The sequence below is a fragment of the Leiobunum rupestre genome, chromosome 9 (genome assembly GCF_980474605.1).
Source record: "Leiobunum rupestre chromosome 9, qqLeiRupe1.1.hap1, whole genome shotgun sequence".
Lineage (NCBI taxonomy): Eukaryota > Metazoa > Arthropoda > Arachnida > Opiliones > Sclerosomatidae > Leiobunum > Leiobunum rupestre.
Window position 1 is genome coordinate 40,239,587 of NC_143392.1, and position 24,777 is coordinate 40,264,363.

A 24,777-nucleotide genomic window follows, 5' to 3' on the forward strand; every position below is an offset into this window, starting at 1 on the left:
AATCATCCTTCTCCCCTTAAAAGAAATGACAACGATGGGATTCGAACCCATGCCTCAGAAGAGACTGGTGCCTCAAACCAGCGCCATAGACCACTCGGCCACGCTGCCTTCGTTTCGAATTTTTATTCTTAAATTCGCGTCTTTCAATTAACCAGGTAGCGTCACCCAACCTCTTCTTTAAAATCAAATAAATCATCCTTCTCCCCTTAAAAGAAATGACAACGATGGGATTCGAACCCATGCCTCAGAAGAGACTGGTGCCTGAAACCAGCGCCATAGACCACTCGGCCACGCTGCCTTCATTTCGAATTTTTATTCTTAAATTCGCGTCTTTCAATTAACCAGGTAGCGTCACCCAACCTCTTCTTTAAAATCAAATAAATCATCCTTCTCCCCTTAAAAGAAATGACAACGATGGGATTCGAACCCATGCCTCAGAAGAGACTGGTGCCTGAAACCAGCGCCATAGACCACTCGGCCACGCTGCCTTCATTTCGAATTTTTATTCTTAAATTCGCGTCTTTCAATTAACCAGGTAGCGTCACCGAACCTCTTCTTTAAAATCAAATAAATCATCCTTCTCCCCTTAAAAGAAATGACAACGATGGGATTCGAACCCATGTCTCAGAAGAGACTGGTGCCTGAAACCAGCGCCATACACCACTCGGCCACGCTGTCTTCATTTCGAATTTTTATTCTTAAATTCGCGTCTTTCAATTAACCAGGTAGCGTCACCCAACCTATTCTTTAAAATCAAATAAATCATCCTTCTCCCCTTAAAAGGAATGACAACGATGGGATTCGAACCCATGCCTCAGAAGAGACTGGTGCCTGAAACCAACGCCATAGACCACTCAGCCACGCTGCCTTCAATACCACTCTTTTTTTTAAATTCGCGTCTTTCAATTAACCAGTTAGCTTCTCCCCACCCCTTTTTTAAAATCAAATAAATAATCCTTCTCCCATAAAAGAAATGACAGCGATGGGATTCGAACCCATGCCTCAGAAGAGACTGGTGCCTGAAACCAGCGCCATAGACCACTCGGCCACGCTGCCTTCATTCCGAATTTTTATTCTTAAATTCGCGTCTTTCAATTAACCAGGTAGCGTCACCCAACCTCTTCTTTAAAATCAAATAAATCATCCTTCTCCCCTTAAAAGAAATGACAACGATGGGATTCGAACCCATTCCTCAGAAGAGACTGGTGCCTGAAACCAGCGCCATAGACCACTCGGCCACGCTGCCTTTATTTCGAATTTTTATTCTTAAATTGGCGTCTTTCAATTAACCAGGTAGCGTCACCCAACCTCTTCTTTAAAATCAAATTAATCATCCTTCTCCCCTTAAAAGAAATGACAACGATGGGATTCGAACCCATGCCTCAGAAGAGACTGGTGCCTTAAAACAACGCCAAAGACCACTCGGCCACGCTGCCTTCAATACCACTCTTTTTTTAAATTCGCGTCTTTCAATTAACCAGTTAGCTTCTCCCCACCCCTTTTCTAAATCAAATAAATAATCCTTCTCCCATAAAAGAAATGACAGCGATGGGATTCGAACCCATGCCTCAGAAGAGACTGGTGCCTGAAACCAGCGCCATAGACCACTCGGCCACGCTGCCTTCATTTCTAATTTTTATTCTTAAATTCGCGTCTTTCAATTAACCAGGTAGCGTCACCCAACCTCTTCTTTAAAATCAAATAAATCATCCTTCTCCCCTTAAAAGAAATGACAACGATGGGATTCGAACCCATGCCTCAGAAGAGACTGGTGCCTGAAACCAGCGCCATAGACCACTCGGCCACGCTGCCTTCATTTCGAATTTTTATTCTTAAATTCGCGTCTTTCAATTAACCAGGTAGCGTCACCCAACCTCTTCTTTAAAATCAAATAAATCATCCTTCTCCCCTTAAAAGAAATGACAACGATGGGATTCGAACCCATGCCTCAGAAGAGACTGGTGCCTGAAACCAGCGCCATAGACCACTCGGCCACGCTGCCTTCATTTCGAATTTTTATTCTTAAATTCGCGTCTTTCAATTAACCAGGTAGCGTCACCGAACCTCTTCTTTAAAATCAAATAAATCATCCTTCTCCCCTTAAAAGAAATGACAACGATGGGATTCGAACCCATGTCTCAGAAGAGACTGGTGCCTGAAACCAGCGCCATACACCACTCGGCCACGCTGTCTTCATTTCGAATTTTTATTCTTAAATTCGCGTCTTTCAATTAACCAGGTAGCGTCACCCAACCTATTCTTTAAAATCAAATAAATCATCCTTCTCCCCTTAAAAGGAATGACAACGATGGGATTCGAACCCATGCCTCAGAAGAGACTGGTGCCTGAAACCAACGCCATAGACCACTCAGCCACGCTGCCTTCAATACCACTCTTTTTTTTAAATTCGCGTCTTTCAATTAACCAGTTAGCTTCTCCCCACCCCTTTTTTAAAATCAAATAAATAATCCTTCTCCCATAAAAGAAATGACAGCGATGGGATTCGAACCCATGCCTCAGAAGAGACTGGTGCCTGAAACCAGCGCCATAGACCACTCGGCCACGCTGCCTTCATTCCGAATTTTTATTCTTAAATTCGCGTCTTTCAATTAACCAGGTAGCGTCACCCAACCTCTTCTTTAAAATCAAATAAATCATCCTTCTCCCCTTAAAAGAAATGACAACGATGGGATTCGAACCCATTCCTCAGAAGAGACTGGTGCCTGAAACCAGCGCCATAGACCACTCGGCCACGCTGCCTTTATTTCGAATTTTTATTCTTAAATTGGCGTCTTTCAATTAACCAGGTAGCGTCACCCAACCTCTTCTTTAAAATCAAATTAATCATCCTTCTCCCCTTAAAAGAAATGACAACGATGGGATTCGAACCCATGCCTCAGAAGAGACTGGTGCCTTAAAACAACGCCAAAGACCACTCGGCCACGCTGCCTTCAATACCACTCTTTTTTTAAATTCGCGTCTTTCAATTAACCAGTTAGCTTCTCCCCACCCCTTTTCTAAATCAAATAAATAATCCTTCTCCCATAAAAGAAATGACAGCGATGGGATTCGAACCCATGCCTCAGAAGAGACTGGTGCCTGAAACCAGCGCCATAGACCACTCGGCCACGCTGCCTTCATTTCTAATTTTTATTCTTAAATTCGCGTCTTTCAATTAACCAGGTTGCGTCACCAAACATCTTCTTTAAAATCAAATAAATCATCCTTCTCCCCTTAAAAGAAATGACAACGATGGGATTCGAACCCATGCCTCAGAAGAGACTGGTGCCTAAAACCAGCGCCATAGACCACTCGGCGACGCTGCCTTCATTTCGAATTTTTATTCTTACATTCGCGTCTTTCAATTAACCAGGTAGCGTGACCCAACCTCTTCTTTAAAATCAAATAAATCATCCTTCTCCCCTTAAAAGAAATGACAACGATGGGATTCGAACCCATGCCTCAGAAGAGACTGGTGCCTGAAACCAGCGCCATAGACCACTTGGCCACGCTGCCTTCATTTCGAATTTTTATTCTTAAATTCGCGTCTTTCAATTAACCAGGTAGCGTCACCCAACCTCTTCTTTAAAATCAAATAAATCATCCTTCTCCCCTTAAAAGAAATGACAACGATGGGATTCGAACCCATGCCTCAGAAGAGACTGGTGCCTGAAACCAGCGCCATAGACCACTCGGCCACGCTGCCTTCATTTCGAATTTTTATTCTTAAATTCGCGTCTTTCAATTAACCAGGTAGCGTCACCCAACCTCTTCTTTAAAATCAAATAAATCATCCTTCTCCCCTTAAAAGAAATGACAACGATGGGATTCGAACCCATGCCTCAGAAGAGACTGGTGCCTAAAACCAACGCCATAGACCACTCGGCCACGCTGCCTTCATTACCACTCTTTTTTTAAATTCGCGTCTTTCAATTAACCAGTTAGCTTCTCCCCACCCCTTTTTTAAAATCAAATAAATCATCCTTCTCCCTTTAAAAGAAATGACAACGATGGGATTCGAACCCATGCCTCAGAAGAGACTGGTGCAAGAAACCAGCGCCATAGACCACTCGGCCACCCTGCCTTCATTCCGAATTTTTATTCTTCAATTCGCGTCTTTCAATTAACCAGGTAGCGTCACCCAACCTCTTCTTTAAAATCAAATAAATCACCCTTCTCCCCTTAAAAGAAATGACAACGATGGGATTCGAACCCATGCCTCAGAAGAGACTGGTGCATGAAACCAGCGCCATAGACCACTCGGCCACGCTGTCTTCATTTCGAATTTTTATTCTTTAATTCGCGTCTTTCAATTAACCAGGTAGCGTCAGCCAACCTCTTCTTTAAAATCAAATAAATCATCCTTCTCCCCTTAAAAGGAATGACAACGATGGGATTCGAACCCATGCCTCAGAAGAGACTGGTGCCTAAAACCAACGCCATAGACCACTGGGACACGCTGCCTTCAATACCACCCTTTTTTTAAATTCGCGTCTTTCAATTAACCAGGTAGCGTCACCCAACCTCTTCTTTAAAATCAAATAAATCATCCTTCTCCCCTTAAAAGAAATGACAACGATGGGATTCGAACCCATGCCTCAGAAGAGACTGGTGCCTCAAACCAGCGCCATAGACCACTCGGCCACGCTGCCTTCGTTTCGAATTTTTATTCTTAAATTCGCGTCTTTCAATTAACCAGGTAGCGTCACCCAACCTCTTCTTTAAAATCAAATAAATCATCCTTCTCCCCTTAAAAGAAATGACAACGATGGGATTCGAACCCATGCCTCAGAAGAGACTGGTGCCTGAAACCAGCGCCATAGACCACTCGGCCACGCTGCCTTCATTTCGAATTTTTATTCTTAAATTCGCGTCTTTCAATTAACCAGGTAGCGTCACCCAACCTCTTCTTTAAAATCAAATAAATCATCCTTCTCCCCTTAAAAGAAATGACAACGATGGGATTCGAACCCATGCCTCAGAAGAGACTGGTGCCTGAAACCAGCGCCATTGACCACTCGGCCACGCTGCCTTCATTTCGAATTTTTATTCTTAAATTCGCGTCTTTCAATTAACCAGGTAGCGTCACCGAACCTCTTCTTTAAAATCAAATAAATCATCCTTCTCCCCTTAAAAGAAATGACAACGATGGGATTCGAACCCATGTCTCAGAAGAGACTGGTGCCTGAAACCAGCGCCATAGACCACTCGGCCACGCTGTCTTCATTTCGAATTTTTATTCTTAAATTCTCGTCTTTCAATTAACCAGGTAGCGTCACCCAACCTCTTCTTTAAAATCAAATAAATCATCCTTCTCCCCTTAAAAGGAATGACAACGATGGGATTCGAACTCATGCCTCAGAAGAGACTGGTGCCTGAAACCAACGCCATAGACCACTCAGCCACGCTGCCTTCAATACCACTCTTTTTTTTAAATTCGCGTCTTTCAATTAACCAGTTAGCTTCTCCCCACCCCTTTTTTAAAATCAAATAAATAATCCTTCTCCCATAAAAGAAATGACAGCGATGGGATTCGAACCCATGCCTCAGAAGAGACTGGTGCCTGAAACCAGCGCCATAGACCACTCGGCCACGCTGCCTTCATTCCGAATTTTTATTCTTAAATTCGCGTCTTTCAATTAACCAGGTAGCGTCACCCAACCTCTTCTTTAAAATCAAATAAATCATCCTTCTCCCCTTAAAAGAAATGACAACGATGGGATTCGAACCCATGCCTCAGAAGAGACTGGTGCCTGAAACCAGCGCCATAGACCACTCGGCCACGCTGCCCTTATTTCGAATTTTTATTCTTAAATTGGCATCTTTCAATTAACCAGGTAGCGTCACCCAACCTCTTCTTTAAAATCAAATTAATCATCCTTCTCCCCTTAAAAGAAATGACAACGATGGGATTCGAACCCATGCCTCAGAAGAGACTGGTGCCTTAAAACAACGCCATAGACCACTCGGCCACGCTGCCTTCAATACCACTCTTTTTTTAAATTCGCGTCTTTCAATTAACCAGTTAGCTTCTCCCCACCCCTTTTTTAAATCAAATAAATAATCCTTCTCCCATAAAAGAAATGACAGCGATGGGATTCGAACCCATGCCTCAGAAGAGACTGGTGCCTGAAACCAGCGCCATAGACCACTCGGCCACGCTGCCTTCATTTCTAATTTTTATTCTTAAATTCGCGTCTTTCAATTAACCAGGTTGCGTCACCAAACATCTTCTTTAAAATCAAATAAATCATCCTTCTCCCCTTAAAAGAAATGACAACGATGGGATTCGAACCCATGCCTCAGAAGAGACTGGTGCCTAAAACCAGCGCCATAGACCACTCGGCGACGCTGCCTTCATTTCGAATTTTTATTCTTACATTCGCGTCTTTCAATTAACCAGGTAGCGTGACCCAACCTCTTCTTTAAAATCAAATAAATCATCCTTCTCCCCTTAAAAGAAATGACAACGATGGGATTCGAACCCATGCCTCAGAAGAGACTGGTGCCTGAAACCAGCGCCATAGACCACTTGGCCACGCTGCCTTCATTTCGAATTTTTATTCTTAAATTCGCGTCTTTCAATTAACCAGGTAGCGTCACCCAACCTCTTCTTTAAAATCAAATAAATCATCCTTCTCCCCTTAAAAGAAATGACAACGATGGGATTCGAACCCATGCCTCAGAAGAGACTGGTGCCTGAAACCAGCGCCATAGACCACTCGGCCACGCTGCCTTCATTTCGAATTTTTATTCTTAAATTCGCGTCTTTCAATTAACCAGGTAGCGTCACCCAACCTCTTCTTTAAAATCAAATAAATCATCCTTCTCCCCTTAAAAGAAATGACAACGATGGGATTCGAACCCATGCCTCAGAAGAGACTGGTGCCTAAAACCAACGCCATAGACCACTCGGCCACGCTGCCTTCATTACCACTCTTTTTTTAAATTCGCGTCTTTCAATTAACCAGTTAGCTTCTCCCCACCCCTTTTTTAAAATCAAATAAATCATCCTTCTCCCTTTAAAAGAAATGACAACGATGGGATTCGAACCCATGCCTCAGAAGAGACTGGTGCCTGAAACCAGCGCCATAGACCACTCGGCCACCCTGCCTTCATTCCGAATTTTTATTCTTCAATTCGCGTCTTTCAATTAACCAGGTAGCGTCACCCAACCTCTTCTTTAAAATCAAATAAATCACCCTTCTCCCCTTAAAAGAAATGACAACGATGGGATTAGAACCCATGCCTCAGAAGAGACTGGTGCATGAAACCAGCGCCATAGACCACTCGGCCACGCTGTCTTCATTTCGAATTTTTATTCTTTAATTCGCGTCTTTCAATTAACCAGGTAGCGTCAGCCAACCTCTTCTTTAAAATCAAATAAATCATCCTTCTCCCCTTAAAAGGAATGACAACGATGGGATTCGAACCCATGCCTCAGAAGAGACTGGTGCCTAAAACCAACGCCATAGACCACTGGGCCACGCTGCCTTCAATACCACCCTTTTTTTAAATTCGCGTCTTTCAATTAACCAGGTAGCGTCACCCAACCTCTTCTTTAAAATCAAATAAATCATCCTTCTCCCCTTAAAAGAAATGACAACGATGGGATTCGAACCCATGCCTCAGAAGAGACTGGTGCCTCAAACCAGCGCCATAGACCACTCGGCCACGCTGCCTTCGTTTCGAATTTTTATTCTTAAATTCGCGTCTTTCAATTAACCAGGTAGCGTCACCCAACCTCTTCTTTAAAATCAAATAAATCATCCTTCTCCCCTTAAAAGAAATGACAACGATGGGATTCGAACCCATGCCTCAGAAGAGACTGGTGCCTGAAACCAGCGCCATAGACCACTCGGCCACGCTGCCTTCATTTCGAATTTTTATTCTTAAATTCGCGTCTTTCAATTAACCAGGTAGCGTCACCCAACCTCTTCTTTAAAATCAAATAAATCATCCTTCTCCCCTTAAAAGAAATGACAACGATGGGATTCGAACCCATGCCTCAGAAGAGACTGGTGCCTGAAACCAGCGCCATTGACCACTCGGCCACGCTGCCTTCATTTCGAATTTTTATTCTTAAATTCGCGTCTTTCAATTAACCAGGTAGCGTCACCGAACCTCTTCTTTAAAATCAAATAAATCATCCTTCTCCCCTTAAAAGAAATGACAACGATGGGATTCGAACCCATGTCTCAGAAGAGACTGGTGCCTGAAACCAGCGCCATAGACCACTCGGCCACGCTGTCTTCATTTCGAATTTTTATTCTTAAATTCTCGTCTTTCAATTAACCAGGTAGCGTCACCCAACCTCTTCTTTAAAATCAAATAAATCATCCTTCTCCCCTTAAAAGGAATGACAACGATGGGATTCGAACTCATGCCTCAGAAGAGACTGGTGCCTGAAACCAACGCCATAGACCACTCAGCCACGCTGCCTTCAATACCACTCTTTTTTTTAAATTCGCGTCTTTCAATTAACCAGTTAGCTTCTCCCCACCCCTTTTTTAAAATCAAATAAATAATCCTTCTCCCATAAAAGAAATGACAGCGATGGGATTCGAACCCATGCCTCAGAAGAGACTGGTGCCTGAAACCAGCGCCATAGACCACTCGGCCACGCTGCCTTCATTCCGAATTTTTATTCTTAAATTCGCGTCTTTCAATTAACCAGGTAGCGTCACCCAACCTCTTCTTTAAAATCAAATAAATCATCCTTCTCCCCTTAAAAGAAATGACAACGATGGGATTCGAACCCATGCCTCAGAAGAGACTGGTGCCTGAAACCAGCGCCATAGACCACTCGGCCACGCTGCCTTTATTTCGAATTTTTATTCTTAAATTGGCATCTTTCAATTAACCAGGTAGCGTCACCCAACCTCTTCTTTAAAATCAAATTAATCATCCTTCTCCCCTTAAAAGAAATGACAACGATGGGATTCGAACCCATGCCTCAGAAGAGACTGGTGCCTTAAAACAACGCCATAGACCACTCGGCCACGCTGCCTTCAATACCACTCTTTTTTTAAATTCGCGTCTTTCAATTAACCAGTTAGCTTCTCCCCACCCCTTTTTTAAATCAAATAAATAATCCTTCTCCCATAAAAGAAATGACAGCGATGGGATTCGAACCCATGCCTCAGAAGAGACTGGTGCCTGAAACCAGCGCCATAGACCACTCGGCCACGCTGCCTTCATTTCTAATTTTTATTCTTAAATTCGCGTCTTTCAATTAACCAGGTTGCGTCACCAAACATCTTCTTTAAAATCAAATAAATCATCCTTCTCCCCTTAAAAGAAATGACAACGATGGGATTCGAACCCATGCCTCAGAAGAGACTGGTGCCTAAAACCAGCGCCATAGACCACTCGGCGACGCTGCCTTCATTTCGAATTTTTATTCTTACATTCGCGTCTTTCAATTAACCAGGTAGCGTGACCCAACCTCTTCTTTAAAATCAAATAAATCATCCTTCTCCCCTTAAAAGAAATGACAACGATGGGATTCGAACCCATGCCTAAGAAGAGACTGGTGCCTGAAACCAGCGCCATAGACCACTTGGCCACGCTGCCTTCATTTCGAATTTTTATTCTTAAATTCGCGTCTTTCAATTAACCAGGTAGCGTCACCCAACCTCTTCTTTAAAATCAAATAAATCATCCTTCTCCCCTTAAAAGAAATGACAACGATGGGATTCGAACCCATGCCTCAGAAGAGACTGGTGCCTGAAACCAGCGCCATAGACCACTCGGCCACGCTGCCTTCATTTCGAATTTTTATTCTTAAATTCGCGTCTTTCAATTAACCAGGTAGCGTCACCCAACCTCTTCTTTAAAATCAAATAAATCATCCTTCTCCCCTTAAAAGAAATGACAACGATGGGATTCGAACCCATGCCTCAGAAGAGACTGGTGCCTAAAACCAACGCCATAGACCACTCGGCCACGCTGCCTTCATTACCACTCTTTTTTTAAATTCGCGTCTTTCAATTAACCAGTTAGCTTCTCCCCACCCCTTTTTTAAAATCAAATAAATCATCCTTCTCCCTTTAAAAGAAATGACAACGATGGGATTCGAACCCATGCCTCAGAAGAGACTGGTGCCTGAAACCAGCGCCATAGACCACTCGGCCACGCTGCCTTCATTTCGAATTTTTATTCTTAAATTCGCGTCTTTCAATTAACCAGGTAGCGTCACCCAACCTCTTCTTTAAAATCAAATAAATCATCCTTCTCCCCTTAAAAGAAATGACAACGATGGGATTCGAACTTATGCCTCAGAAGAGACTGGTGCCTAAAACCAACGCCATAGACCACTCGGCCACGCTGCCTTCAATACCACTCTTTTTTTAAATTCGCGTCTTTCAATTAACCAGTTAGCTTCTCCCCACCCCTTTTTTAAAATCAAATAAATAATCCTTCTCCCATAAAAGAAATGACAGCGATGGGATTCGAACCCATGCCTCAGAAGAGCCTGGTGCCTGAAACCAGCGCCATAGACCACTCGGCCACGCTGCCTTTATTTCGAATTTTTATTCTTAAATTCGCGTCTTTCAATTAACCAGGTAGCGTCACCCAACCTCTTCTTTAAAATCAAATAAATCATCCTTCTCCCCTTAAAAGAAATGACAACGATGGGATTCGAACTTATGCCTTAGAAGAGACTGGTGCCTAAAACCAACGCCATAGACCACTCGCCCACGCCGCCTTCATTTCTGATCTTTTTTTTAAATTCGCGTCTTTCAATTAACCAGGTAGCTTCTCTCCACCCCTTCTTTAAAACACATAAATAATCCTTCTCCCCTTAAAAGAAATGACAACGATGGGATTCGAACCCATGCCTCAGAAGAGACTGGTACCTAAAACCAGTACCATAAACCACTCGGCCACGCTGCCTTCATTTCTAATCTTTTTTTTTTAAATTTGCGTCTTTCAATTAACGAGTTAGCTTCTCCCCACCCCTATTTTAAAATCAAATAAATAATCCTTCTCCCTTAAAAGAAATGACAGCGATGGGATTCCAGACCATGCCTCAGAAGAGACTGGTGCCTGAAACCAGCGCCATAGACCACTCGGCCACGCTGCCTTCATTTCTAATCTTTTTTTTAAATTCCCGTCTTTCAATTAACCAGGTAGCTTCTCCCCACCTCTTCTTTAAAATCCAATAAATAATCCTTCTCCACTTAAAAGAAATGACAGCGATGGGATTCGAACCCATGCCTCAGAAGCTACTGGTGCTTACTGGTGCCTAAGACCAGTGCCTAGACCACCCGGCCACGCTGCCGTCCTTCCTTTCCTTTTTTTTAAATTCGCGTCTTTCAATTTATTTGGTAGCTTCTACCCTACCCCTCTTTAAAATCAAATAAATAATCCTTCTCCCCTTAAAAGAAATGACAGCGATGGTATTCTAAGCCATGCCTCAGAAGAGACTGGTGCCTGAAACCAGCGCCATAGACCACTCGGCCACGCTTCCTTTATTTCTTGTCTTTTTTCTTTATTTCGCGTCTTTCAATTAACTAGGTAGCTTTTCCCCGCCTGTTGTTTAAAATTAAATAAATAATTCTTCTCCACTTAAAAGAAATGACAGCGATGGGATTCGAACCCATGCCTCAGAAGAGACTGGTGCCTGAAACCAGCGCCTTAGACCACTCGGCCACGCTGCCTTTATTTTTTGTCTTATTTCTTTATTTTGCGTCTTTCAAATAACTAGTTAGCTTTTCCCCACCTGTTCTTTAAAATCAAGTAAATAATCCTTCTCCTCTTAAAAGAAATGACAACGAAGGGATTCGAACCCATGCCTCAGAAGAGACTGGTGCCTAAAACCAGTGCCATAAACCACTCACTCGGCCACGCTGCCTTCATATCTTGCCTTTTTTTTAAATTCGTGTCTTTCTATTAACCAGTTAGCTTCTCCCCACCTCTTCTTTAAAATCAAATAAATCATCCTTCTCCCCTTAAAAGAAATGACAACGATGGGATTCGAACCCATGTCTCAGAAGAGACTGGTGCCTGAAACCAGCGCCATAGACCACTCGGCCACGCTGCCTTCATTTCGAATTTTTATTCTTAAATTCGCGTCTTTCAATTAACCAGGTAGCGTCACCCAACCTCTTCTTTAAAATCAAATAAATCATCCTTCTCCCCTTAAAAGAAATGACAACGATGGGATTCGAACCCATGCCTAAGAAGAGACTGGTGCCTGAAACCAGCGCCATAGACCACTCGGCCACGCTGCCTTCATTTCGAATTTTTATTCTTAAATTCGCGTCTTTCAATTAACCAGGTAGCGTCACCCAACCTCTTCTTTAAAATCAAATAAATCATCCTTCTCCCCTTAAAAGAAATGACATCGATGGGATTCGAACCCATGCCTCAGAAGAGACTGGTGCCTAAAACCAACGCCATAGACCACTCGGCCACGCGGCCTCCAATACCACTCTTTTTTTAAATTCGCGTCTTTCAATTAACCAGTTAGCTTCTCCCCACCCCTTTTTTAAAATCAAATAAATAATCCTTCTCCCATAAAAGAAATGACAGCGATGGGATTCGAACCCATGCCTCAGAAGAGACTGGTGCCTGAAACCAGCGCCATAGACCACTCGGCCACGCTGCCTTCATTTCTAATTTTTATTCTTAAATTCGCGTCTTTCAATTAACCAGGTAGCGTCACCCAACCTCTTCTTTAAAATCAAATAAATCATCCTTCTCCCCTTAAAAGAAATGACAACGATGGGATTCGAACCCATGCCTCAGAAGAGCCTGGTGCCTGAAACCAGCGCCATAGACCACTCGGCCACGCTGCCTTTATTTCGAATTTTTATTCTTAAATTCGCGTCTTTCAATTAACCAGGTAGCGTCACCCAACCTCTTCTTTAAAATCAAATAAATAATCCTTCTCCCATAAAAGAAATGACAGCGATGGGATTCGAACCCATGCCTCAGAAGAGCCTGGTGCCTGAAACCAGCGCCATAGACCACTCGGCCACGCTGCCTTTATTTCGAATTTTTATTCTTAAATTCGCGTCTTTCAATTAACCAGGTAGCGTCACCCAACCTCTTCTTTAAAATCAAATAAATCATCCTTCTCCCCTTAAAAGAAATGACAACGATGGGATTCGAACTTATGCCTTAGAAGAGACTGGTGCCTAAAACCAACGCCATAGACCACTCGCCCACGCCGCCTTCATTTCTGATCTTTTTTTTAAATTCGCGTCTTTCAATTAACCAGGTAGCTTCTCTCCACCCCTTCTTTAAAACACATAAATAATCCTTCTCCCCTTAAAAGAAATGACAACGATGGGATTCGAACCCATGCCTCAGAAGAGACTGGTACCTAAAACCAGTACCATAAACCACTCGGCCACGCTGCCTTCATTTCTAATCTTTTTTTTTTAAAATTGCGTCTTTCAATTAACGAGTTAGCTTCTCCCCACCCCTATTTTAAAATCAAATAAATAATCCTTCTCCCTTAAAAGAAATGACAGCGATGGGATTCCAGACCATGCCTCAGAAGAGACTGGTGCCTGAAACCAGCGCCATAGACCACTCGGCCACGCTGCCTTCATTTCTAATCTTTTTTTTAAATTCCCGTCTTTCAATTAACCAGGTAGCTTCTCCCCACCTCTTCTTTAAAATCCAATAAATAATCCTTCTCCACTTAAAAGAAATGACAGCGATGGGATTCGAACCCATGCCTCAGAAGCTACTGGTGCTTACTGGTGCCTAAGACCAGTGCCTAGACCACCCGGCCACGCTGCCGTCCTTCCTTTCCTTTTTTTTAAATTCGCGTCTTTCAATTTATTTGGTAGCTTCTACCCTACCCCTCTTTAAAATCAAATAAATAATCCTTCTCCCCTTAAAAGAAATGACAGCGATGGTATTCTAAGCCATGCCTCAGAAGAGACTGGTGCCTGAAACCAGCGCCATAGACCACTCGGCCACGCTTCCTTTATTTCTTGTCTTTTTTCTTTATTTCGCGTCTTTCAATTAACTAGGTAGCTTTTCCCCGCCTGTTGTTTAAAATTAAATAAATAATCCTTCTCCACTTAAAAGAAATGACAGCGATGGGATTCGAACCCATGCCTCAGAAGAGACTGGTGCCTGAAACCAGCGCCTTAGACCACTCGGCCACGCTGCCTTTATTTTTTGTCTTATTTCTTTATTTTGCGTCTTTCAAATAACTAGTTAGCTTTTCCCCACCTGTTCTTTAAAATCAAGTAAATAATCCTTCTCCTCTTAAAAGAAATGACAACGAAGGGATTCGAACCCATGCCTCAGAAGAGACTGGTGCCTAAAACCAGTGCCATAAACCACTCACTCGGCCACGCTGCCTTCATATCTTGCCTTTTTTTTAAATTCGCGTCTTTCAATTAACCAGGTAGCGTCACCCAACCTCTTCTTTAAAATCAAATAAATAATCCTTCTCCCATAAAAGAAATGACAGCGATGGGATTCGAACCCATGCCTCAGAAGAGCCTGGTGCCTGAAACCAGCGCCATAGACCACTCGGCCACGCTGCCTTTATTTCGAATTTTTATTCTTAAATTCGCGTCTTTCAATTAACCAGGTAGCGTCACCCAACCTCTTCTTTAAAATCAAATAAATCATCCTTCTCCCCTTAAAAGAAATGACAACGATGGGATTCGAACTTATGCCTTAGAAGAGACTGGTGCCTAAAACCAACGCCATAGACCACTCGCCCACGCCGCCTTCATTTCTGATCTTTTTTTTAAATTCGCGTCTTTCAATTAACCAGGTAGCTTCTCTCCACCCCTTCTTTAAAACACATAAATAATCCTTCTCCCCTTAAAAGAAATGACAACGATGGGATTCGAACCCATGCCTCAGAAGAGACTGGTACCTAAAACCAGTACCATAAACCACTCGGCCACGCTGCCTTCATTTCTAATCTTTTTTTTTTAAATTTGCGTCTTTCAATTAACGAGTTAGCTTCTCCCCACCCCTATTTTAAAATCAAATAAATAATCCTTCTCCCTTAAAAGAAATGACAGCGATGGGATTCCAGACCATGCCTCAGAAGAGACTGGTGCCTGAAACCAGCGCCATAGACCACTCGGCCACGCTGCCTTCATTTCTAATCTTTTTTTTAAATTCCCGTCTTTCAATTAACCAGGTAGCTTCTCCCCACCTCTTCTTTAAAATCCAATAAATAATCCTTCTCCACTTAAAAGAAATGACAGCGATGGGATTCGAACCCATGCCTCAGAAGCTACTGGTGCTTACTGGTGCCTAAGACCAGTGCCTAGACCACCCGGCCACGCTGCCGTCCTTCCTTTCCTTTTTTTTAAATTCGCGTCTTTCAATTTATTTGGTAGCTTCTACCCTACCCCTCTTTAAAATCAAATAAATAATCCTTCTCCCCTTAAAAGAAATGACAGCGATGGTATTCTAAGCCATGCCTCAGAAGAGACTGGTGCCTGAAACCAGCGCCATAGACCACTCGGCCACGCTTCCTTTATTTCTTGTCTTTTTTCTTTATTTCGCGTCTTTCAATTAACTAGGTAGCTTTTCCCCGCCTGTTGTTTAAAATTAAATAAATAATCCTTCTCCACTTAAAAGAAATGACAGCGATGGGATTCGAACCCATGCCTCAGAAGAGACTGGTGCCTGAAACCAGCGCCTTAGACCACTCGGCCACGCTGCCTTTATTTTTTGTCTTATTTCTTTATTTTGCGTCTTTCAAATAACTAGTTAGCTTTTCCCCACCTGTTCTTTAAAATCAAGTAAATAATCCTTCTCCTCTTAAAAGAAATGACAACGAAGGGATTCGAACCCATGCCTCAGAAGAGACTGGTGCCTAAAACCAGTGCCATAAACCACTCACTCGGCCACGCTGCCTTCATATCTTGCCTTTTTTTTAAATTCGTGTCTTTCTATTAACCAGTTAGCTTCTCCCCACCTCTTCTTTAAAATCAAATAAATCATCCTTCTCCCCTTAAAAGAAATGACAACGATGGGATTCGAACCCATGTCTCAGAAGAGACTGGTGCCTGAAACCAGCGCCATAGACCACTCGGCCACGCTGCCTTCATTTCGAATTTTTATTCTTAAATTCGCGTCTTTCAATTAACCAGGTAGCGTCACCCAACCTCTTCTTTAAAATCAAATAAATCATCCTTCTCCCCTTAAAAGAAATGACAACGATGGGATTCGAACCCATGCCTAAGAAGAGACTGGTGCCTGAAACCAGCGCCATAGACCACTCGGCCACGCTGCCTTCATTTCGAATTTTTATTCTTAAATTCGCGTCTTTCAATTAACCAGGTAGCGTCACCCAACCTCTTCTTTAAAATCAAATAAATCATCCTTCTCCCCTTAAAAGAAATGACATCGATGGGATTCGAACCCATGCCTCAGAAGAGACTGGTGCCTAAAACCAACGCCATAGACCACTCGGCCACGCGGCCTCCAATACCACTCTTTTTTTAAATTCGCGTCTTTCAATTAACCAGTTAGCTTCTCCCCACCCCTTTTTTAAAATCAAATAAATAATCCTTCTCCCATAAAAGAAATGACAGCGATGGGATTCGAACCCATGCCTCAGAAGAGACTGGTGCCTGAAACCAGCGCCATAGACCACTCGGCCACGCTGCCTTCATTTCTAATTTTTATTCTTAAATTCGCGTCTTTCAATTAACCAGGTAGCGTCACCCAACCTCTTCTTTAAAATCAAATAAATCATCCTTCTCCCCTTAAAAGAAATGACAACGATGGGATTCGAACCCATGCCTCAGAAGAGACTGGTGCCTAAAACCAACGCCATAGACCACTCGGCCACGCTGCCTTCAATACCACTCTTTTTTTTAAATTCGCGTCTTTCAATTAACCAGTTAGCTTCTCCCCACCTCTTCTTTAAAATCAAATAAATAATTCTTTTCCCCCTTAAAAGAAATGACCGCGATGGGATTCGAACCCATGCCTCAGAAGAGACAGGTGCCTAAAACCAGCGCCATAGACCACTCGGCCATGCTGCCTACAATTCTTGTCTTTTTTCTTAATTTTGCGTCTTTCAATTAACTAGGTAGCTTTTGCCCACCTGTTCTTTAAAATCAAGTAAATAATCCTTCTCCCCTTAAAAGAAATGACAACGATGGGATTCGAACCCATGCCTCAGAAGAGACTGGTGCCTAAAACCAGTACCAAAACCACTCGGCCACGCTGCCTTCATCTCTTGACTTTTTTTTTAACATCGCGTCTTTTAATTAACCAGTTAGCTTCTCCCCACCTCTCTTTAAAATCCAATAAATAATGCTTCTCCCTTAAAAGAAATGAAAGCGATAGGAATCGAACTCATGCCTCAGAAGAGACTGGAGCCTGAAACCAGCGCCATAGAACACTCGGCCACGCTGCTTTCATTTCTAATCTTTTTTTAAAATTTGCGTCTTTCAATTAACGAGTTAGCTTCTCCCCACCCCTATTTTAAAATCAAATAAATAATCTTTCTTCCTTAAAAGAAATGACAGCGATGGGATTCCAGACCATGCCTCAGAAGAGACTGGTGCCTGAAACCAGCGCCATAGACCACTCGGCCACGCTGCCTTCATTTCTAATTTTTATTCTTAAATTCGCGTCTTTCAATTAACCAGGTAGCGTCACCCAACCTCTTCTTTAAAATCAAATAAATCATCCTTCTCCCCTTAAAAGAAATGACAACGATGGGATTCGAACCCATGCCTCAGAAGAGACTGGTGCCTAAAACCAACGCCATAGACCACTCGGCCACGCTGCCTTCAATACCACTCTTTTTTTTAAATTCGCGTCTTTCAATTAACCAGTTAGCTTCTCCCCACCTCTTCTTTAAAATCAAATAAATAATTCTTTTCCCCCTTAAAAGAAATGACCGCGATGGGATTCGAACCCATGCCTCAGAAGAGACAGGTGCCTAAAACCAGCGCCATAGACCACTCGGCCATGCTGCCTTTAATTCTTGTCTTTTTTCTTAATTTTGCGTCTTTCAATTAACTAGGTAGCTTTTGCCCACCTGTTCTTTAAAATCAAGTAAATAATCCTTCTCCCCTTAAAAGAAATGACAACGATGGGATTCGAACCCATGCCTCAGAAGAGACTGGTGCCTAAAACCAGTACCAAAACCACTCGGCCACGCTGCCTTCATCTCTTGACTTTTTTTTAACATCGCGTCTTTTAATTAACCAGTTAGCTTCTCCCCACCTCTCTTTAAAATCCAATAAATAATGCTTCTCCCTTAAAAGAAATGAAAGCGATAGGAATCGAACTCATGCCTCAGAAGAGACTGGAGCCTGAAACCAGCGCCATAGAACACTCGGCCACGCTGCTTTCATTTCTAATCTTTTTTTAAAATTTGCGTCTTTCAATTAACGAGTTAGCTTCTCCCCACCCCTATTTTAAAATCAAATAAATAATCCTTCTTCCTTAAAAGAAATGACAGCGATGGGATTCCAGACCATGCCTCAGAAGAGACTGGTGCCTGAAACCAGCGCCATAGACCACTCGGCCACGCTGCCTTCATTTCTAATCTTTTTTTTAAACTTGCGTCTTTCAAATAACCAGGTAGCTTCTCCCCACCTCTTCTTTAAAATCCAATAAATAATCCTTCTACACTTAAAAGAAATGACAGCGATGGGATTCGAGACTATGCCTCAGGATAGACTGGTGCCTTAAACCAACACCATAAACCACTCGCCCACGCCGCCTTCATTTCTAATCTTTTTTTTTAAATTCGCGTCTTTCAATTAACCAGGTAGCTTCTCCCCGCCCCTTCTTTAAAATTAAATAAATAATCCTTCTCCACTTAAAAGAAATGACAGCGATGGGATTCGAACCCATGCCTCAGAAGCTACTGGTGCTTACTGGTGCCTAAGACCAGTGCCTAGACCACCCGGCCACGCTGCCGTCCTTCCTTTTCTTTTTTTTAAATTCGCGTCTTTCAATTTACCTGGTAGCTTCTACCATACCCCTCTTTAAAATCAAATAAATAATCCTTCTCCCCTTAAAAGAAATGACAGCGATGGTATTCTAAGCCATGCCTCAGAAGAGACTGGTGCCTGAAACCCGCGCCATAGACCACTCGGCCACGCTTCCTTTATTTCTTGTCTTTTTTCTTTATTTCGCGTCTTTCAATTAACTAGGTAGCTTTTCCCCACCAGTTGTTTAAAATCAAGTAAATAATCCTTATCCCCTTAAAAGAAATGACAGCGATAGGATTCGAACCAATGCCTCAGAAGAGTCTGGTGCCTAAAACCAGCGCCATAGACCACTCGGCCACGCTGCTTTCATTTCTCATGTTTTTTTTAAATTCGCGTCTTTCAATTAACCAGTTAGCTTCTCCCCACCCCTTTTTTAAAATCAAATAAATAATCCTTCTCCCTTAAAAGAAATGACACGATGGGATTCGAACCCATGCCTCAGAAGAGACTGGTGCCTGAAACCAGCGCCATAGACCACTAGGCCACGCTGCCTTCATTTCTTGTCTTATTTCTTTATTTTGCGTCTTTCAATTAACTAGTTAGCTTTTCCCCACCTGTTCTTTAAAATCAAATAAATAATCCTTCTCCTCTTAAAAGAAATGACAACGAAGGGATTCGAACCCATGCCTCAGAAGAGACTGGTGCCTAAAACCAGTGCCATAAACCACTCACTCGGCCACGCTGCCTGCATATCTTGCCTTTTTTTAAATTCGTGTCTTTCTATTAACCAGTTAGCTTCTCCCCACCTCTTCTTTAAAATCAAATAAATAATCCTTCTCCCTTAAAAGTAATGAAAGCGATGGGAATCGAACTTATAACTCAGTAGAGACTCGTGCCTGAAACCAGCGCCATAGACCACTCGGCCACGCTGCCGTTATTTCTAATCTTTTTTTTTTAATTCGCGTAATTCATTTAACCAGGAAGCTTCTACCCTTCGCGTCTTTCAATTAACCAGGTGGCTTCTCCCCACCCCTTCTTTAAAATCAAATAAATAATCCTTCTCCCTTAAAAGAAATGACACCGATGTGATTCGAACCCCTGCCTCAGAAGAGAGTGGTGCCTGAAAACAGCGCCATAGACCACTCGGCCACGCTGCCTTCGCATCTTGACTTTTTTTTTAAACTTGCGTCTTTCAAATAACCAGGTAGCTTCTCCGCACCCCTTCTTTAAAATCAAATAAATAGCCCTTCTCCCCTTAAAAGAAATGACAGCGATGGGATTCGAACCCATGCCTCAGAAGAAACTGGTGAATAAATTCACCCCTGTAGACCACTCGTCCACGCTGCCTTCACTTCTAATTTATTTTTCTTAAATTAGCGTCTTCCAATTAACCAAGCAGCGTCTCCCCACCTCTTCTTTAACATCAAATAAATCATCCTTCTCCCTTTTAGAGAAATGACAGCGGTGGGATTCGAACCCATGCCTCAGAAGAGAGTGGTGCCTGAAAACAGCGCAATAGACCACTCGGCCACGCTGCCTTCGTATCTTGACTTTTTTTTTAAACTTGCGTCTTTCAAATAACCAGGTAGCTTCTCCGCACCCCTTCTTTAAAATCAAATAAATAGCCCTTCTCCCCTTAAAAGAAATGACAGCGATGGGATTCGAACCCATGCCTCAGAAGAAACTGGTGAATAAATTCACCCCTGTAGACCACTCGTCCACGCTGCCTTCATTTCTAATCTTTATTTTAAATTCGCGTAATTCAATTAACCAGGAAGCTTCTCCCCCTCGCGTCTTTCAATTCACCAGGTAGCTTCTCCCCTTCGCGTCTTTTAATTAACCAGGTAGCTTCTAACCACCCCTTCTTTAAAATCAAATAAATAATCCTTCTCCCCTTAAAAGAATTGACCGCGATGGGATTCGAACCCATGCCTCAGAAAATACTGGTGCTTACTGGTGCCTATGACCAGTGCCTTGACCACTCGGCCCCGCTGCTTTCCTTCCTTTTCTTCTTTTTTGAAATTCGCGTCTTTCAATTAAGCTGGTAGCTTCTACTCTACCCTTCTTTAAAATCAAATAAATAATTCTTCTCCCCTTAAAAGAAATGACAGCGATGGGATTCGAACCCATGCTTCAGAAGAGACTGGTGCCTAAAACAAGCGCCATAGACCACTCGGCCACGCTTCCTTTATTTCTTGTCTTTTTTCTTTATTTCGCGTCTTTCAATTAACTAGGTAGCTTTTCCCCACCTGTTCTTTAAAATCAAGTAAATAATCCTTATCCCCTTAAAAGAAATGACAACGATGGGATTCGAACCCATGCCTCAGAAGAGACTGGTGCCTAAAACCAGCGCCATAGACCACTAGGCCACGCTGCCTTCTGTTCTAACTTTTTTTTTTTAAATGCGCGTCTTTCAATTAACCAGGTAGCTTCTCCCCACCTATTCTTTAAAATCAAATAAATAATCCTTCTCCCTTAAAAGAAATGACAGCGATGTGATTCGAACCCCTGCCACAGAAGAGAGTGGCGACAACTGGTGCCTTAAACCAGCATCATAGACCACTCGGACACGCTGCTTTCATTTCTAATCTTTTTTTTAAATTCGCGTCTTTCAATTAACCAAGTAGCTTCTCCCCAACTCTTCTTTAAAATCAAGTAAATAATCCTTCTCCTTTTAAAAGAAATGACAGCGATGGGATTCGAACCCATGGCTCAGAAGAGACTGGTGCCTGAAAACAGCGCCATAGACCACTCGTCCACGCTGTCTTCATTTCTGATTTATTTTTCTTAAATTAGCGTCTTCCAATTAACCAGGTAGCGTCTCCCCACCTCTTCTTTAAAATCAAATAAATAATTCTTCTCCCCTTAAAAGAAATGACAACGATGGGATTCGAACTCATGCCTCAGAAGAGACTGGTGCCTAAAACCAGCGCCATAGACCACTCGGCCACGCTGCCTTCACTTCTAATCTTTTTTTTTAAATTCGCGTCTTTCAGTTAACCAGGTAGCTTCTCCGCACCCCTTCTTTAATATCAAATAAATAGCCCTTCTCCCCTTAAAAGAAATGACAGCGATGGGATTCGAACCCATGCCTCAGAAGAAACTGGTGAATAAATTCACCCCTGTAGACCACTCGTCCACGCTGCCTTCATTTCTAATCTTTTTTTAAATTCGCGTAATTCAATTAACCAGGAAGCTTCTCCCCTTCGCGTCTTTCAATTAACTAGGTAGCTTCTCCCCACCTCTTCTTTAAAATCAAATAAATAATTCTTCTCCCCTTAAAAGAAATGACAGCGATGGGATTCGAACCCATGCCTCAGAAGAGACAGGTGCCTAAAACCAGCGCCATAGACCACTCGGCCATGCTGCCTTTATTTCATGTCTTTTTTCTTAATTTTGCGTCTTCCAATTAACTAGGTAGCTTTTCCCCACCTGTTCTTTAAAATCAAGTATATAATCCTTATCCCCTTAAAAGAAATGACAACGATGGGATTCGAACCCATGCCTCAGAAGAGACTGGTGCCTAAAACCAGCGCCATAGACCACTCGGCCACGCTGCCTTCTGTTCTAACTTTTTTTTTAAATGCGCGTCTTTCAATTAACCAGGTAGCTTCTCCCCACCTATTCTTTAAAATCAAATAAATAATCCTTCTCCCTTAAAAGAAATGACAGCGATGTGATTCGAACCCCTGCCACAGAAGAGAGTGGCGACAACTGGTGCCTTAAACCAGCATCATAGACCACTCGGACACGCTGCTTTCATTTCTAATCTTTTTTTTAAATTCGCGTCTTTCAATTAACCAAGTAGCTTCTCCCCAACTCTTCTTTAAAATCAAGTAAATAATCCTTCTCCTTTTAAAAGAAATGACAGCGATGGGATTCGAACCCATGGCTCATAAGAGACTGGTGCCTGAAAACAGCGCCATAGACCACTCGTCTTCATTTCTGATTAATTTTTCTTAAATTAGCGTCTTCCAATTAACCAGGTAGCGTCTCCCCACCTCTTCTTTAAAATCAAATAAATAATTCTTCTCCCCTTAAAAGAAATGACAACGATGGGATTCGAACTCATGCCTCAGAAGAGACTGGTGCCTAAAACCAGCGCCATAGACCACTCGGCCACGCTGCCTTCACTTCTAATCTTTTTTTTTAAATTCGCGTCTTTCAGTTAACCAGGTAGCTTCTCCGCACCCCTTCTTTAATATCAAATAAATAGCCCTTCTCCCCTTAAAAGAAATGACAGCGATGGGATTCGAACCCATGCCTCAGAAGAAACTGGTGAATAAATTCACCCCTGTAGACCACTCGTCCACGCTGCCTTCATTTCTAATCTTTTTTTAAATTCGCGTAATTCAATTAACCAGGAAGCTTCTCCCCTTCGCGTCTTTCAATTAACTAGGTAGCTTCTCCCCACCTCTTCTTTAAAATCAAATAAATAATTCTTCTCCCTTAAAAGAAATGACAGCGATGGGATTCGAACCCATGCCTCAGAAGAGACAGGTGCCTAAAACCAGCGCCATAGACCACTCGGCCATGCTGCCTTTATTTCATGTCTTTTTTCTTAATTTTGCGTCTTCCAATTAACTAGGTAGCTTTTCCCCACCTGTTCTTTAAAATCAAGTATATAATCCTTCTCCCCTTAAAAGAAATGACAACGATGGGATTCGAACCCATGCCTCAGAAGAGACTGGTGCCTAAAACCAGTACCATAAACCACTCGGCCACGCTGCCTTCATCTCTTGACTTTTTTTTGAACATCGCGTCTTTTAATTAACCAGTTAGCTTCTCCCCACCTCTCTTTAAAATCCAATAAATCATGCTTCTCCCTTAAAAGAAATGAAAGCGATAGGAATCGAACTCATGCCTCAGAAGAGACTGGTGCCTGAAACCAGCGCCATAGAACACTTGGCCACGCTGCTTTCATTTCTAATCTTTTTTTTAAATATGCGTCTTTCAATTAACGAGTTAGCTTCTCCCCACCCCTTTTTTAAAATCAAATAAATAATCCTTCTCCCTTAAAAGAAATGACAGCGATGGGATTCCAGACCATGCCTCAGAAGAGACTGGTGCCTGAAACCAGCGCCATAGACCACTCGGCCACGCTGCCTTCATTTCTAATCTTTTTTCTTAAATTCGCTTCTTTCAATTAACCAGGTAGCTTCTCCCCACCTCTTCTTTAAAATTCAATAAATAATCCTTCTAGCCTTAAAAGAAATGACAGCGATGGGATTCGAGACTATGCCTCAGGAGAGACTGGTGCCTTAAACCAGCACTATAAACCACTCGCCCACGCCGCCTTCATTTCTAATCTTTTTTTTAAATTCGCGTCTTTCAATTAACCAGGTAGCTTCTCCCCGCCCCTTCTTTAAAATTAAATAAATAATCCTTCTCCACTTAAAAGAAATGACAGCGATGGGACTCGAACCCATGCCTCAGAAGATACTGGTGCTTATTGGTGCCTAAGACCAGTGCCTAGACCACCCGGCCACGCTGCCGTCCTTCCTTTTCTTTTTTTTAAATTCGCGTCTTTCAATTTACCTGGTAGCTTCTACCTTACCCCTCTTTAAAATCAAATAAATAATCCTTCTCCCCTTAAAAGAAATGACAGCGATGGTATTCTAACCCATGCCTCAGAAGAGACTGGTGCCTGAAACCAGCGCCATAGACCACTCGGCCACGCTTCCTTTATTTCTTGTTGTTTTTTTTCTTTATTTCGCGTCTTTCAATTAACTAGGTAGCTTTTCCCCACCTGTTCTTTAAAATCAAGTAAATAATCCTTATCCCCTTAAAAGAAATGACAGCGGTGGGATTCGAACCCATGCTTCAGAAGAGACTGGTGCCTAAAACAAGCGCCATAGACCACTCGGCC

At 42.6% G+C, this 24,777-nt stretch overlaps 66 non-coding genes across 66 annotated transcripts; all 66 read right to left on the reverse strand.

Annotated features, from left to right (window-relative positions):
• Window positions 1-26: 26 nt before the first annotated feature.
• On the reverse strand, window positions 27-108 carry TRNAL-GAG (transfer RNA leucine (anticodon GAG)). Its single transcript has one exon. It is a non-coding gene; the product is annotated as a tRNA-Leu (tRNA).
• Window positions 109-216: 108 nt separating this feature from the next.
• Window positions 217-298, reverse strand: TRNAL-CAG (transfer RNA leucine (anticodon CAG)). The gene has a single exon. It is a non-coding gene; the product is annotated as a tRNA-Leu (tRNA).
• A 108-nt stretch (window positions 299-406) lies between these two features.
• On the reverse strand, window positions 407-488 carry TRNAL-CAG (transfer RNA leucine (anticodon CAG)). The gene has a single exon. It is a non-coding gene; the product is annotated as a tRNA-Leu (tRNA).
• A 108-nt stretch (window positions 489-596) lies between these two features.
• Window positions 597-678, reverse strand: TRNAL-CAG (transfer RNA leucine (anticodon CAG)). The gene has a single exon. It is a non-coding gene; the product is annotated as a tRNA-Leu (tRNA).
• A 108-nt stretch (window positions 679-786) lies between these two features.
• Window positions 787-868, reverse strand: TRNAL-CAG (transfer RNA leucine (anticodon CAG)). The gene has a single exon. It is a non-coding gene; the product is annotated as a tRNA-Leu (tRNA).
• A 106-nt stretch (window positions 869-974) lies between these two features.
• On the reverse strand, window positions 975-1,056 carry TRNAL-CAG (transfer RNA leucine (anticodon CAG)). Its single transcript has one exon. It is a non-coding gene; the product is annotated as a tRNA-Leu (tRNA).
• A 108-nt stretch (window positions 1,057-1,164) lies between these two features.
• TRNAL-CAG (transfer RNA leucine (anticodon CAG)) lies at window positions 1,165-1,246 on the reverse strand. The gene has a single exon. It is a non-coding gene; the product is annotated as a tRNA-Leu (tRNA).
• Window positions 1,247-1,540: 294 nt separating this feature from the next.
• On the reverse strand, window positions 1,541-1,622 carry TRNAL-CAG (transfer RNA leucine (anticodon CAG)). Its single transcript has one exon. It is a non-coding gene; the product is annotated as a tRNA-Leu (tRNA).
• Window positions 1,623-1,730: 108 nt separating this feature from the next.
• TRNAL-CAG (transfer RNA leucine (anticodon CAG)) lies at window positions 1,731-1,812 on the reverse strand. The gene has a single exon. It is a non-coding gene; the product is annotated as a tRNA-Leu (tRNA).
• Window positions 1,813-1,920: 108 nt separating this feature from the next.
• TRNAL-CAG (transfer RNA leucine (anticodon CAG)) lies at window positions 1,921-2,002 on the reverse strand. Its single transcript has one exon. It is a non-coding gene; the product is annotated as a tRNA-Leu (tRNA).
• A 108-nt stretch (window positions 2,003-2,110) lies between these two features.
• TRNAL-CAG (transfer RNA leucine (anticodon CAG)) lies at window positions 2,111-2,192 on the reverse strand. The gene has a single exon. It is a non-coding gene; the product is annotated as a tRNA-Leu (tRNA).
• A 108-nt stretch (window positions 2,193-2,300) lies between these two features.
• TRNAL-CAG (transfer RNA leucine (anticodon CAG)) lies at window positions 2,301-2,382 on the reverse strand. Its single transcript has one exon. It is a non-coding gene; the product is annotated as a tRNA-Leu (tRNA).
• Window positions 2,383-2,488: 106 nt separating this feature from the next.
• TRNAL-CAG (transfer RNA leucine (anticodon CAG)) lies at window positions 2,489-2,570 on the reverse strand. Its single transcript has one exon. It is a non-coding gene; the product is annotated as a tRNA-Leu (tRNA).
• Window positions 2,571-2,678: 108 nt separating this feature from the next.
• Window positions 2,679-2,760, reverse strand: TRNAL-CAG (transfer RNA leucine (anticodon CAG)). Its single transcript has one exon. It is a non-coding gene; the product is annotated as a tRNA-Leu (tRNA).
• A 294-nt stretch (window positions 2,761-3,054) lies between these two features.
• TRNAL-CAG (transfer RNA leucine (anticodon CAG)) lies at window positions 3,055-3,136 on the reverse strand. Its single transcript has one exon. It is a non-coding gene; the product is annotated as a tRNA-Leu (tRNA).
• Window positions 3,137-3,434: 298 nt separating this feature from the next.
• On the reverse strand, window positions 3,435-3,516 carry TRNAL-CAG (transfer RNA leucine (anticodon CAG)). Its single transcript has one exon. It is a non-coding gene; the product is annotated as a tRNA-Leu (tRNA).
• A 108-nt stretch (window positions 3,517-3,624) lies between these two features.
• TRNAL-CAG (transfer RNA leucine (anticodon CAG)) lies at window positions 3,625-3,706 on the reverse strand. The gene has a single exon. It is a non-coding gene; the product is annotated as a tRNA-Leu (tRNA).
• Window positions 3,707-3,814: 108 nt separating this feature from the next.
• Window positions 3,815-3,896, reverse strand: TRNAL-UAG (transfer RNA leucine (anticodon UAG)). Its single transcript has one exon. It is a non-coding gene; the product is annotated as a tRNA-Leu (tRNA).
• Window positions 3,897-4,002: 106 nt separating this feature from the next.
• On the reverse strand, window positions 4,003-4,084 carry TRNAK-CUU (transfer RNA lysine (anticodon CUU)). Its single transcript has one exon. It is a non-coding gene; the product is annotated as a tRNA-Lys (tRNA).
• Window positions 4,085-4,192: 108 nt separating this feature from the next.
• On the reverse strand, window positions 4,193-4,274 carry TRNAM-CAU (transfer RNA methionine (anticodon CAU)). The gene has a single exon. It is a non-coding gene; the product is annotated as a tRNA-Met (tRNA).
• A 296-nt stretch (window positions 4,275-4,570) lies between these two features.
• On the reverse strand, window positions 4,571-4,652 carry TRNAL-GAG (transfer RNA leucine (anticodon GAG)). The gene has a single exon. It is a non-coding gene; the product is annotated as a tRNA-Leu (tRNA).
• A 108-nt stretch (window positions 4,653-4,760) lies between these two features.
• On the reverse strand, window positions 4,761-4,842 carry TRNAL-CAG (transfer RNA leucine (anticodon CAG)). The gene has a single exon. It is a non-coding gene; the product is annotated as a tRNA-Leu (tRNA).
• A 108-nt stretch (window positions 4,843-4,950) lies between these two features.
• TRNAL-CAG (transfer RNA leucine (anticodon CAG)) lies at window positions 4,951-5,032 on the reverse strand. The gene has a single exon. It is a non-coding gene; the product is annotated as a tRNA-Leu (tRNA).
• A 108-nt stretch (window positions 5,033-5,140) lies between these two features.
• Window positions 5,141-5,222, reverse strand: TRNAL-CAG (transfer RNA leucine (anticodon CAG)). The gene has a single exon. It is a non-coding gene; the product is annotated as a tRNA-Leu (tRNA).
• Window positions 5,223-5,330: 108 nt separating this feature from the next.
• TRNAL-CAG (transfer RNA leucine (anticodon CAG)) lies at window positions 5,331-5,412 on the reverse strand. Its single transcript has one exon. It is a non-coding gene; the product is annotated as a tRNA-Leu (tRNA).
• A 106-nt stretch (window positions 5,413-5,518) lies between these two features.
• TRNAL-CAG (transfer RNA leucine (anticodon CAG)) lies at window positions 5,519-5,600 on the reverse strand. The gene has a single exon. It is a non-coding gene; the product is annotated as a tRNA-Leu (tRNA).
• A 108-nt stretch (window positions 5,601-5,708) lies between these two features.
• Window positions 5,709-5,790, reverse strand: TRNAL-CAG (transfer RNA leucine (anticodon CAG)). The gene has a single exon. It is a non-coding gene; the product is annotated as a tRNA-Leu (tRNA).
• A 108-nt stretch (window positions 5,791-5,898) lies between these two features.
• TRNAL-AAG (transfer RNA leucine (anticodon AAG)) lies at window positions 5,899-5,980 on the reverse strand. The gene has a single exon. It is a non-coding gene; the product is annotated as a tRNA-Leu (tRNA).
• A 104-nt stretch (window positions 5,981-6,084) lies between these two features.
• TRNAL-CAG (transfer RNA leucine (anticodon CAG)) lies at window positions 6,085-6,166 on the reverse strand. The gene has a single exon. It is a non-coding gene; the product is annotated as a tRNA-Leu (tRNA).
• Window positions 6,167-6,464: 298 nt separating this feature from the next.
• On the reverse strand, window positions 6,465-6,546 carry TRNAL-CAG (transfer RNA leucine (anticodon CAG)). Its single transcript has one exon. It is a non-coding gene; the product is annotated as a tRNA-Leu (tRNA).
• Window positions 6,547-6,654: 108 nt separating this feature from the next.
• Window positions 6,655-6,736, reverse strand: TRNAL-CAG (transfer RNA leucine (anticodon CAG)). Its single transcript has one exon. It is a non-coding gene; the product is annotated as a tRNA-Leu (tRNA).
• A 108-nt stretch (window positions 6,737-6,844) lies between these two features.
• Window positions 6,845-6,926, reverse strand: TRNAL-UAG (transfer RNA leucine (anticodon UAG)). The gene has a single exon. It is a non-coding gene; the product is annotated as a tRNA-Leu (tRNA).
• A 106-nt stretch (window positions 6,927-7,032) lies between these two features.
• Window positions 7,033-7,114, reverse strand: TRNAL-CAG (transfer RNA leucine (anticodon CAG)). The gene has a single exon. It is a non-coding gene; the product is annotated as a tRNA-Leu (tRNA).
• Window positions 7,115-7,412: 298 nt separating this feature from the next.
• TRNAL-UAG (transfer RNA leucine (anticodon UAG)) lies at window positions 7,413-7,494 on the reverse strand. Its single transcript has one exon. It is a non-coding gene; the product is annotated as a tRNA-Leu (tRNA).
• Window positions 7,495-7,600: 106 nt separating this feature from the next.
• On the reverse strand, window positions 7,601-7,682 carry TRNAL-GAG (transfer RNA leucine (anticodon GAG)). Its single transcript has one exon. It is a non-coding gene; the product is annotated as a tRNA-Leu (tRNA).
• A 108-nt stretch (window positions 7,683-7,790) lies between these two features.
• On the reverse strand, window positions 7,791-7,872 carry TRNAL-CAG (transfer RNA leucine (anticodon CAG)). The gene has a single exon. It is a non-coding gene; the product is annotated as a tRNA-Leu (tRNA).
• A 108-nt stretch (window positions 7,873-7,980) lies between these two features.
• On the reverse strand, window positions 7,981-8,062 carry TRNAL-CAG (transfer RNA leucine (anticodon CAG)). Its single transcript has one exon. It is a non-coding gene; the product is annotated as a tRNA-Leu (tRNA).
• Window positions 8,063-8,170: 108 nt separating this feature from the next.
• Window positions 8,171-8,252, reverse strand: TRNAL-CAG (transfer RNA leucine (anticodon CAG)). The gene has a single exon. It is a non-coding gene; the product is annotated as a tRNA-Leu (tRNA).
• Window positions 8,253-8,360: 108 nt separating this feature from the next.
• On the reverse strand, window positions 8,361-8,442 carry TRNAL-CAG (transfer RNA leucine (anticodon CAG)). Its single transcript has one exon. It is a non-coding gene; the product is annotated as a tRNA-Leu (tRNA).
• A 106-nt stretch (window positions 8,443-8,548) lies between these two features.
• On the reverse strand, window positions 8,549-8,630 carry TRNAL-CAG (transfer RNA leucine (anticodon CAG)). The gene has a single exon. It is a non-coding gene; the product is annotated as a tRNA-Leu (tRNA).
• A 108-nt stretch (window positions 8,631-8,738) lies between these two features.
• On the reverse strand, window positions 8,739-8,820 carry TRNAL-CAG (transfer RNA leucine (anticodon CAG)). The gene has a single exon. It is a non-coding gene; the product is annotated as a tRNA-Leu (tRNA).
• A 108-nt stretch (window positions 8,821-8,928) lies between these two features.
• Window positions 8,929-9,010, reverse strand: TRNAL-AAG (transfer RNA leucine (anticodon AAG)). The gene has a single exon. It is a non-coding gene; the product is annotated as a tRNA-Leu (tRNA).
• Window positions 9,011-9,114: 104 nt separating this feature from the next.
• TRNAL-CAG (transfer RNA leucine (anticodon CAG)) lies at window positions 9,115-9,196 on the reverse strand. The gene has a single exon. It is a non-coding gene; the product is annotated as a tRNA-Leu (tRNA).
• Window positions 9,197-9,494: 298 nt separating this feature from the next.
• On the reverse strand, window positions 9,495-9,576 carry TRNAL-CAG (transfer RNA leucine (anticodon CAG)). The gene has a single exon. It is a non-coding gene; the product is annotated as a tRNA-Leu (tRNA).
• Window positions 9,577-9,684: 108 nt separating this feature from the next.
• Window positions 9,685-9,766, reverse strand: TRNAL-CAG (transfer RNA leucine (anticodon CAG)). Its single transcript has one exon. It is a non-coding gene; the product is annotated as a tRNA-Leu (tRNA).
• A 108-nt stretch (window positions 9,767-9,874) lies between these two features.
• TRNAL-UAG (transfer RNA leucine (anticodon UAG)) lies at window positions 9,875-9,956 on the reverse strand. Its single transcript has one exon. It is a non-coding gene; the product is annotated as a tRNA-Leu (tRNA).
• A 106-nt stretch (window positions 9,957-10,062) lies between these two features.
• Window positions 10,063-10,144, reverse strand: TRNAL-CAG (transfer RNA leucine (anticodon CAG)). Its single transcript has one exon. It is a non-coding gene; the product is annotated as a tRNA-Leu (tRNA).
• Window positions 10,145-10,439: 295 nt separating this feature from the next.
• Window positions 10,440-10,521, reverse strand: TRNAL-CAG (transfer RNA leucine (anticodon CAG)). Its single transcript has one exon. It is a non-coding gene; the product is annotated as a tRNA-Leu (tRNA).
• Window positions 10,522-11,584: 1,063 nt separating this feature from the next.
• TRNAL-CAG (transfer RNA leucine (anticodon CAG)) lies at window positions 11,585-11,666 on the reverse strand. Its single transcript has one exon. It is a non-coding gene; the product is annotated as a tRNA-Leu (tRNA).
• Window positions 11,667-11,967: 301 nt separating this feature from the next.
• On the reverse strand, window positions 11,968-12,049 carry TRNAL-CAG (transfer RNA leucine (anticodon CAG)). The gene has a single exon. It is a non-coding gene; the product is annotated as a tRNA-Leu (tRNA).
• Window positions 12,050-12,157: 108 nt separating this feature from the next.
• On the reverse strand, window positions 12,158-12,239 carry TRNAL-CAG (transfer RNA leucine (anticodon CAG)). The gene has a single exon. It is a non-coding gene; the product is annotated as a tRNA-Leu (tRNA).
• Window positions 12,240-12,534: 295 nt separating this feature from the next.
• TRNAL-CAG (transfer RNA leucine (anticodon CAG)) lies at window positions 12,535-12,616 on the reverse strand. The gene has a single exon. It is a non-coding gene; the product is annotated as a tRNA-Leu (tRNA).
• A 108-nt stretch (window positions 12,617-12,724) lies between these two features.
• TRNAL-CAG (transfer RNA leucine (anticodon CAG)) lies at window positions 12,725-12,806 on the reverse strand. The gene has a single exon. It is a non-coding gene; the product is annotated as a tRNA-Leu (tRNA).
• Window positions 12,807-12,913: 107 nt separating this feature from the next.
• On the reverse strand, window positions 12,914-12,995 carry TRNAL-CAG (transfer RNA leucine (anticodon CAG)). The gene has a single exon. It is a non-coding gene; the product is annotated as a tRNA-Leu (tRNA).
• Window positions 12,996-14,058: 1,063 nt separating this feature from the next.
• TRNAL-CAG (transfer RNA leucine (anticodon CAG)) lies at window positions 14,059-14,140 on the reverse strand. Its single transcript has one exon. It is a non-coding gene; the product is annotated as a tRNA-Leu (tRNA).
• Window positions 14,141-14,440: 300 nt separating this feature from the next.
• Window positions 14,441-14,522, reverse strand: TRNAL-CAG (transfer RNA leucine (anticodon CAG)). The gene has a single exon. It is a non-coding gene; the product is annotated as a tRNA-Leu (tRNA).
• A 1,063-nt stretch (window positions 14,523-15,585) lies between these two features.
• On the reverse strand, window positions 15,586-15,667 carry TRNAL-CAG (transfer RNA leucine (anticodon CAG)). Its single transcript has one exon. It is a non-coding gene; the product is annotated as a tRNA-Leu (tRNA).
• Window positions 15,668-15,968: 301 nt separating this feature from the next.
• TRNAL-CAG (transfer RNA leucine (anticodon CAG)) lies at window positions 15,969-16,050 on the reverse strand. The gene has a single exon. It is a non-coding gene; the product is annotated as a tRNA-Leu (tRNA).
• Window positions 16,051-16,158: 108 nt separating this feature from the next.
• On the reverse strand, window positions 16,159-16,240 carry TRNAL-CAG (transfer RNA leucine (anticodon CAG)). Its single transcript has one exon. It is a non-coding gene; the product is annotated as a tRNA-Leu (tRNA).
• Window positions 16,241-16,535: 295 nt separating this feature from the next.
• On the reverse strand, window positions 16,536-16,617 carry TRNAL-CAG (transfer RNA leucine (anticodon CAG)). The gene has a single exon. It is a non-coding gene; the product is annotated as a tRNA-Leu (tRNA).
• A 108-nt stretch (window positions 16,618-16,725) lies between these two features.
• Window positions 16,726-16,807, reverse strand: TRNAL-UAG (transfer RNA leucine (anticodon UAG)). Its single transcript has one exon. It is a non-coding gene; the product is annotated as a tRNA-Leu (tRNA).
• Window positions 16,808-17,670: 863 nt separating this feature from the next.
• Window positions 17,671-17,752, reverse strand: TRNAL-UAG (transfer RNA leucine (anticodon UAG)). The gene has a single exon. It is a non-coding gene; the product is annotated as a tRNA-Leu (tRNA).
• A 1,627-nt stretch (window positions 17,753-19,379) lies between these two features.
• TRNAL-CAG (transfer RNA leucine (anticodon CAG)) lies at window positions 19,380-19,460 on the reverse strand. Its single transcript has one exon. It is a non-coding gene; the product is annotated as a tRNA-Leu (tRNA).
• Window positions 19,461-21,203: 1,743 nt separating this feature from the next.
• Window positions 21,204-21,285, reverse strand: TRNAL-UAG (transfer RNA leucine (anticodon UAG)). Its single transcript has one exon. It is a non-coding gene; the product is annotated as a tRNA-Leu (tRNA).
• Window positions 21,286-22,386: 1,101 nt separating this feature from the next.
• TRNAL-UAG (transfer RNA leucine (anticodon UAG)) lies at window positions 22,387-22,468 on the reverse strand. The gene has a single exon. It is a non-coding gene; the product is annotated as a tRNA-Leu (tRNA).
• Window positions 22,469-23,557: 1,089 nt separating this feature from the next.
• TRNAL-UAG (transfer RNA leucine (anticodon UAG)) lies at window positions 23,558-23,639 on the reverse strand. The gene has a single exon. It is a non-coding gene; the product is annotated as a tRNA-Leu (tRNA).
• Window positions 23,640-24,777: the final 1,138 nt, after the last annotated feature.